Genomic DNA, 7,186 nt, shown 5'->3' with positions numbered 1-7,186 from the left:
CTGCCATTGTGGTTCTCCTCTCCGTGTCATGGCTCCAGGTGAAGACACTTGTCCGATTCGGACTCGGCAGCAGCGATGCTCAACATCGTTCCCCCTCTTAGGGTGTTGTCGTGGAGACTAGTTGTGCTAGGATGTGGCGTGGCGTTGTACTCTGTCTTCACTGTGTTCTCTTTCGGTAGTGTAGTCGTGCTCCCGATATCACAGGATCTATTTTGTTACAGGGCTACCTCTCTACCTTGTATCGTTTAGTCATGTACTGTGTTTGTTGCTTCATACATATAAAAGCGGGGCGTCAGTCTGTTTCGAGATTTTTAAGTAGCTGAGGATCAAAATGAAGTCAGCGGCCGGCCCCGAATCAAACCATGCATGTGCCTCGGGCAAGCGTGGACCATGCATGCCTTCTGGTATGATTAACCATTAGCCGTACTCGAGCCTACTTGGTGATGCCAGCCAGCTCGATGACATCGAGTGCCTCTTGTGGATGGAGAAATAAAGAAACCACACGAGGGAGGTGGAAACCTTGCTATCGATCGAACCCAAGACTCTCTTAATTTACTACTACCTCCATTTCGGTGAATAAGTCATTAGGCGATTTAACCATCTAAAAATGTATTATATGTGACAAAAAATATATATTTAAAAACTACATTTATGTAGAAATCCAGTGATATACTTTTCATGGGGCGTGACTATTGCGCGCGCGCGTTGCAGCGCTCGATTCAGACATGACCGATTAGGCAGGTTTGGGCATTCCCACCATCATCGCGATAAAAGCGGCCAGCTGCCCTGGACGGATCGCTCCACGCATGGGAATCGCTCGCTCCCGCGAGCGATCGCGAGAGAGTAAAGTCGCTTTTCATGACATATAACACATATTTAATTTCTCAAATCGATGACCTAGAACTACGCGAATGACTTATTAGCCTAGACGGAGGTAGTACTAGCGTGCGTCGCTGACCCAGTACTCGATCTATAATTAATCCAGGCGCATGCACTCCGAGGGCAAGCGCGCAGCAGCCACCCCCCACCCCCACCCCAAGTGCACGGCTCTCAAAGTAAGTGCGGCCGGAATGCCGACGAGTACCAAGCACAGCTGTGAGGCCGAGCAGTCTAAACCCGGGCCGCCGCTGCCGCTCAGCCATGAGGACAACCGCCGCTTCCTCCAGATGCTCCGACAAAAAAAGGAAAGGTACATACATATATACAGAAAGTTCAGCACCATATATATACGTAGATATGTAGCAACTGCGTGTCTTTTACTTGCAATAATAGCTGCGCTTTCCATCGCATGCAGTCTGGGAGTCGCCGGGCCCAAGGTGGAGGTGCGGTTCGAGGATCTCGCCGTGGAGGCACACGTCCGCATCGGCCGCCGGGAGCTGCCGACGCTGCTCAACTGCGCCGTCAACGCCGCACAGGTATGCACGCGCGCTGCCTGTTATTGTGTCGTTTTGGCCGGCGATCGACCAGCCTGTTGCATACCTGTGGTGCATTGCATGCTGGCGGCTGGGTAGGGGTGAATTAATAGAATCATGGCGACCTGACGCCTCTCAGTTGATCGCTGTGATATATATAAGCAGATCTTAGTTTTGGTGAACTGCCTAGTTACCTTTTCTGAACTGCTATGTCTTGACTCTTGAGGTACGACATGCACGTGGAAGCCCAAGACCTCTAGTTCATGCATCCTTCACTTTTAGCTCTCTGGCCTCTTGACTTACACAATTGTTGTTGCTGCTGTAAGAACAACATAGTACATATGTCGGATGAGTGGAAAAGTATATCTGGTTAAACATTATGGGGATGCATTGCAGTGGCTAGATGAGACAAATTTGCTAATGAAAAAAGAAAATCCAGTGAAATGCAATAGTTTCTTTACAGCTAAGCTATCATAAGAAAATGTGAAATAGAAGATTGACAGGCTAAAATAGTGAGATCTACCAATAACACAGATCATTTGACTCTCCAGTTGTCATAGTACATTCTTTTTTTTATTTACTCTGAAATCATCAAATAGCTACTCCCAAGTAGGAAGCCGACCATGGAGAAGCTACTCTCATGCTTGTAAGTGTTCGAGGTACCCTATGCAAAGGCGTCAAAAAGTCAGCTTTAGGTTCCCTTCTCGTGGCATTTTCTGGAACTCTAATGGGTAATCATGACTACTTTTACAAAAATGACACCATAATCAGTGAACATGGGCTTACAACAGATCCTTATACAATCTTATGCCATGGAAAAATAATGTGTTCAGGTTATCACTTAACGTTCTCTATGGCTCTAAATATTTGAGAAAATAATATATTAATTCATGGTTTTGTTTATGACTTATTGAACCAAAACATCAAATTTACCTTAACCACAAGTCTGAAATTAATAGTAGAGTTAGTTCCAATTATAGTGCCACGATAAAGTGAGCTTATTTCATCTAAAAATATTACCGATTGCTTCTAACCACTAAGAGATAAAAGAAGAGAAACTAACAAATACACTCACCAAACCTTAAATAGCTCATTATCCAAGGCAATCTAACACTGAAAAGAGTTCTTTCTGCAATTTTTTTTGCTTGATCGCCATATTAAAATGTCGCCAATGAGCTAACCTTATGTTAATTCGATTTTTGCTTTGACCCACATAAAGAATTTTTTTCCATATTTGCTAATTTACTTGCTAACAATGGTATTTGATAGCAAATGAATCAAGGCTAGTACTGGAAGATAGTCATTTCATGTAAGAAAAGAGGACACACAAAAAAATTGCCACAACAATGCTTAGATGGGTAGGCAAGCTTTGTCTTTTACACGGTAGATGATAATCAATATACTCAATTCTTTCAAATGGATACACATGACAAAGATATCATATGAAATTTTTTGGAAGTGTCAAACATGCATGCCTATCCTGTGATCCTAACTATTTGTCGATCAAATTAGCAGCAGATAGTATTTCATACCATGTGATTACTGACACTCAAAATTCAAAGCCACAAAGTTTCTTTCGGCCAACGATTGAGCTTCATTACTTGTCGATGGTTCTTTATCACTTTCATCCACTAGTAGCAAGGAATCCCTTATTTCTGGTAGTTGAGATTTTATAGCCTTGACACTATCAACATGACTATCCCAATGGTTAGATGGCAATGACATGAGAGTCAATCATGTTATGTTAGCTATGAAACTTTTCTGTTGTATTAGAATTAGCAAAAGTCGTATAGATGCGTTGGATAACTCCAAAAAATATGTTGCTTTTTAATAAGACTTTGCCATATCACATAGAGTCAAATTCATACTATGACAACCACAAGCTAAAGCTCTTTTATTTATCTACATATGTTTCTTTTGTGCCCCTACAAGTTTTCCATTCAAATTCAACACATTATCATATATCTGCCCTCTTGCATTGTCCACATCAGGGTCAAGACTTCCCTTTTTACGACAACAAATAATCCGTATCCGAGAGTATCATTCACATCCAGTAAACCTAAGAAGGACTGATTAATGTAAAAATAACCTGAAGATGCATCATGTACCTAATTATCAAATACATATTTTCTTGGTGGCTTGCATCAGGAGTACAATCAAGTATAACCAATAAGTACTTCGCTTATTTTTTCCTTTTCATTTATTTCAGACCTGATTGTAGCAGCGAGTAAATTTAACTCACTATAGATAGAATGACCAAGACATGCTCTTTGATAACTAGCTCAAATTGTAACATTTGAATTAGTCCTATTACCCCCACGAAATGCAATATTATGGTGTACAAGAAATTTTACCTTTTAAAGAATCGTGAACAAAACTTTTGTCCAATTCTCCCTTTCTCCGCTTAGAAACTTTATTTTTTTTTATTCTTCTGCAACCTAAGGTGCAAGTCAGACCATGTAATCATATTTATGACTATGTTTTCTACTAGTTTCATGCTCTTTAAGTCTACTACCAATATTACTCCTTTGCTAAAACTCTAATTGGAAAACTACCCATGAGCCCCTATCTTAATACTTTGTATAAAATGCGGAAACTGCCTTTGGTGACCGAGCTCAGTGGAGGCCTCGAGATTCAAAATTTAAATTTCATTGAAATTCATATTTTTACATTTCAAAAAATTCTGGAAAAAAGTGCATATATACATGAAGGCATAACACATATGTGTGTAAATTTTCAGGGCAAAATACGTTGAAATGAGGGCTGTGCAAAAAAGACAAATCTAGGGCTATTTAACACATGATACTATTCATCCTCCCAGGCCAAGAGTTTATCTTTTTTGCACAGGTCGCATTTCAACATATTTCATCATGAAATTTTACACACATGTGGGTTACATCCTTACATACACGCATATTTTTTTTTAGAATTTTTTAAAACATAAAAGTTTGAATTTGAATTTTTCAAAAATAAAGGCCTCCATGGAGCTCGGCCTCCAAAACGCCATTCTGGTATAAAATAATACTTTGTCAAGATTTTTTTTGTGTACAAGCCATCATGTGTCACACTTTTATCCATTAGATAGAACTCAAGTGTATGGTCGGTAGAAAACCTTCTAGACAATTTATTTCTACGACCATGCTCAATAAACAAGTTTCTTTTAGGACCCTTTTGCACCAAAATATCTATCATTCAGTACCAATTGCATCCCAAGTTCTTGGTCAAATACATCATGCTAAAAAGGATTATGGATGTTATCACAAATATTATAACTATTACCTTCATCAACAGTATTAACAATATCACCTTCATTGGCGATACTACCAATCACCTCCATCAGCATTATTAGCATATCCCCTTAATGATTATGTTATCATCATCAACTTCATCAATTTCTGCATCATGATTGTCAACCTCTACAACTTCATCACAAAGACTATCACAACATTAACGGGAGGAATTTGATTTTCATCATCAAGTTGTAAGTCTCTCACAACAAATTAATAATAGCACCCATTTAATATTGAGTTGTTGCTTCTAGTGTCACTTCTTATACTACATAACACCAAAATCATACTTCATAATACTAGTATACAAGATGAAGATTGAAGAATAAAACCTAACAGACTATAAATGATTAAAAATAATATAATTAGTTTCAATTAGTAACAATCTCAATATTGTTCAAATATTAGAAAGAATATATTAAGAAAGAACCTTTCTCTTGGGGATCAAAACGGTTTCCGAGTGGTCGTTTGTTTGTGTGGTGTAGGGCATGCGCGTGTTTGGAATTAAAGTGGCGCTATGGTTGTTGCACCTACAAGAAAAGATTAGTCGATTAGAGGAGGTGAAATTTTTGCGCATGCAACTATGCTTGGCCATAGGTGTTTGCACAAGTGTTAGGCTTTGCTGCTTTGTATTGTTGTTTGTCTTGTTTTCGTCTTCGCAATCAAATCGAGCATCATTTCCTACTACTGCATGCTTGATTTGCACAACTGGCTGGAAAATAAGTGAGCAGGTTCCCTTATCGGATTGGAATTAGAAATTCAAAGCTTGGCCAAGGTTTGAGCTTCCTACCAAGCTTAAGCCAACTCATCTAGCACTTTTTCGTTTCCCGAGTGACAAGAAACTAAGACCACAACTGCCATGACCAGATAACAATTTTACTGTAGTTTTTTCTCCAATGGGGGACCCATGATTTTGGGGAACCTATGTGGTCTGGTCGCTCAACTCATACACCCTCATTGACGGGCCTAGTAAGCACATGAATTTCCAAATTAAGAACATGTTAGCATGTTCTACAACAAGGTCATGATTTCAGGATTTTGCTTGTTGTCATCGTCTCATAAAAAAGTTGTGCGATGGATCATGCATCACACGGTCATCATCTACGTCAAACTATCCAATCCTAAAACCAACTATTCTGCTAGGTTGGATATTTTGAAACCACACTTCATACCAACATCGATCACGCCCAAAAGTTGAGGCTACCACCAAGTTGATCCCGTTTTCCTAATTTATTTGTTATTCAATATTTCCATTCCAAGCCATGGCACATTATCCATCTACTTTTCTTTGTAGGAACGCAACCTCACTCCTTAGGAACCCACGTATTGTAGAAGGAGCACATAACTCTGTAGGGCACTAATAACCCACAAGTATAAGGGATCAATTGTAGCCTTTCTTGATAAGTAAGAGTGTCGAACCCAACGAGGAGGTAAAGGTAGAATTTATATTCTCTCAAGTTCTATCGACCACCGATGCAACTCTACACGCACTTAACGTTCACTTTACCTAGAACAAGTATGAAACTAGAAGTACTTTGTAGGTGTGATGTGATAGGTTTGTAGGGTAATAAAGAACACGTAAATAAAAGCTAGGGGCTAATTAGATAAAGAAACAATTAAGTTAGTTCTAGTAGAGAGGTTTTCATCACGAGAAAGTTATTTGTCCCTAGGCAATCGATAACTAGACCGGTAATCATTATTGCAATTTTATATGAGGGAGAGGCATGAGCTAACATACTTTCTCTACTTGGATCATATGCACTTATGATTGGAACTCTAGCAAGCATCCGCAACTACCAAAGATCATTAAGGTAAAACCCAACCACAACATTAAGTATCAAGTCCTCTTTACCCCCATACACAACAACCCCCTTACTCGTGTATAAGTTTTTGTCACTCTCTTCACCCACCATAAGTGAATCATGAACGTATTACAACACTCTAAAGCAGGAATCCCTCATGCTTGCATGACACGGAGAGCAATAAAATAAAACATACAACTCAAACCTATCATGATCATCAATCAACCCATAGGACAAAACGGATCTACTAAAACATCATAGGATGGCAACACATTATTGGATAATAATATGTAGCATTAAGCACCATGTTTAAGTAGAGATTGCAACGGGAAGCAGAGGTATTACATTGCTGCATATAGGCGGAGAAAGTTTGTGTTGACGGTAGCGAGGTTGTTGGTGTAGATCGTCGTGATGATCCTTGCCCTGGCGGCACTCCGGCACCACCGGGAGATAGGGGGAGAGAGCCCCCTATTTCTTCTTCTTCCTTGACCTCCCGCTAGATGGGAAGAGGGTTTCCCCTTTGGTCCATGGCATCCATGGTGGCTTCTGGCCTTTCACCATTTCTTAAATTCCCGGAAATCTGTAACTCTGATTGGGATGAAATTTTGAGGGGATTTTCTTTCAGATATTCTCTTTATTGCGGCCAAAGATAACCCCCAACCAACTTACAAGGTGGCCACAAGCC

General features: G+C 39.8%; 1 pseudogene; it reads left to right on the top strand.

Moving 5' to 3' along the window:
- Positions 1–989: 989 nt before the first annotated feature.
- Positions 990–7,186, top strand: part of LOC123175169 (ABC transporter G family member 45-like) — an 8,755-nt pseudogene continuing 2,558 nt past the window's right edge.

Source organism: Triticum aestivum, unplaced genomic scaffold (assembly GCF_018294505.1).
Source record: "Triticum aestivum cultivar Chinese Spring unplaced genomic scaffold, IWGSC CS RefSeq v2.1 scaffold30630, whole genome shotgun sequence".
Lineage (NCBI taxonomy): Eukaryota > Viridiplantae > Streptophyta > Magnoliopsida > Poales > Poaceae > Triticum > Triticum aestivum.
This window is presented reverse-complemented; position numbering and strand designations above follow the sequence as displayed.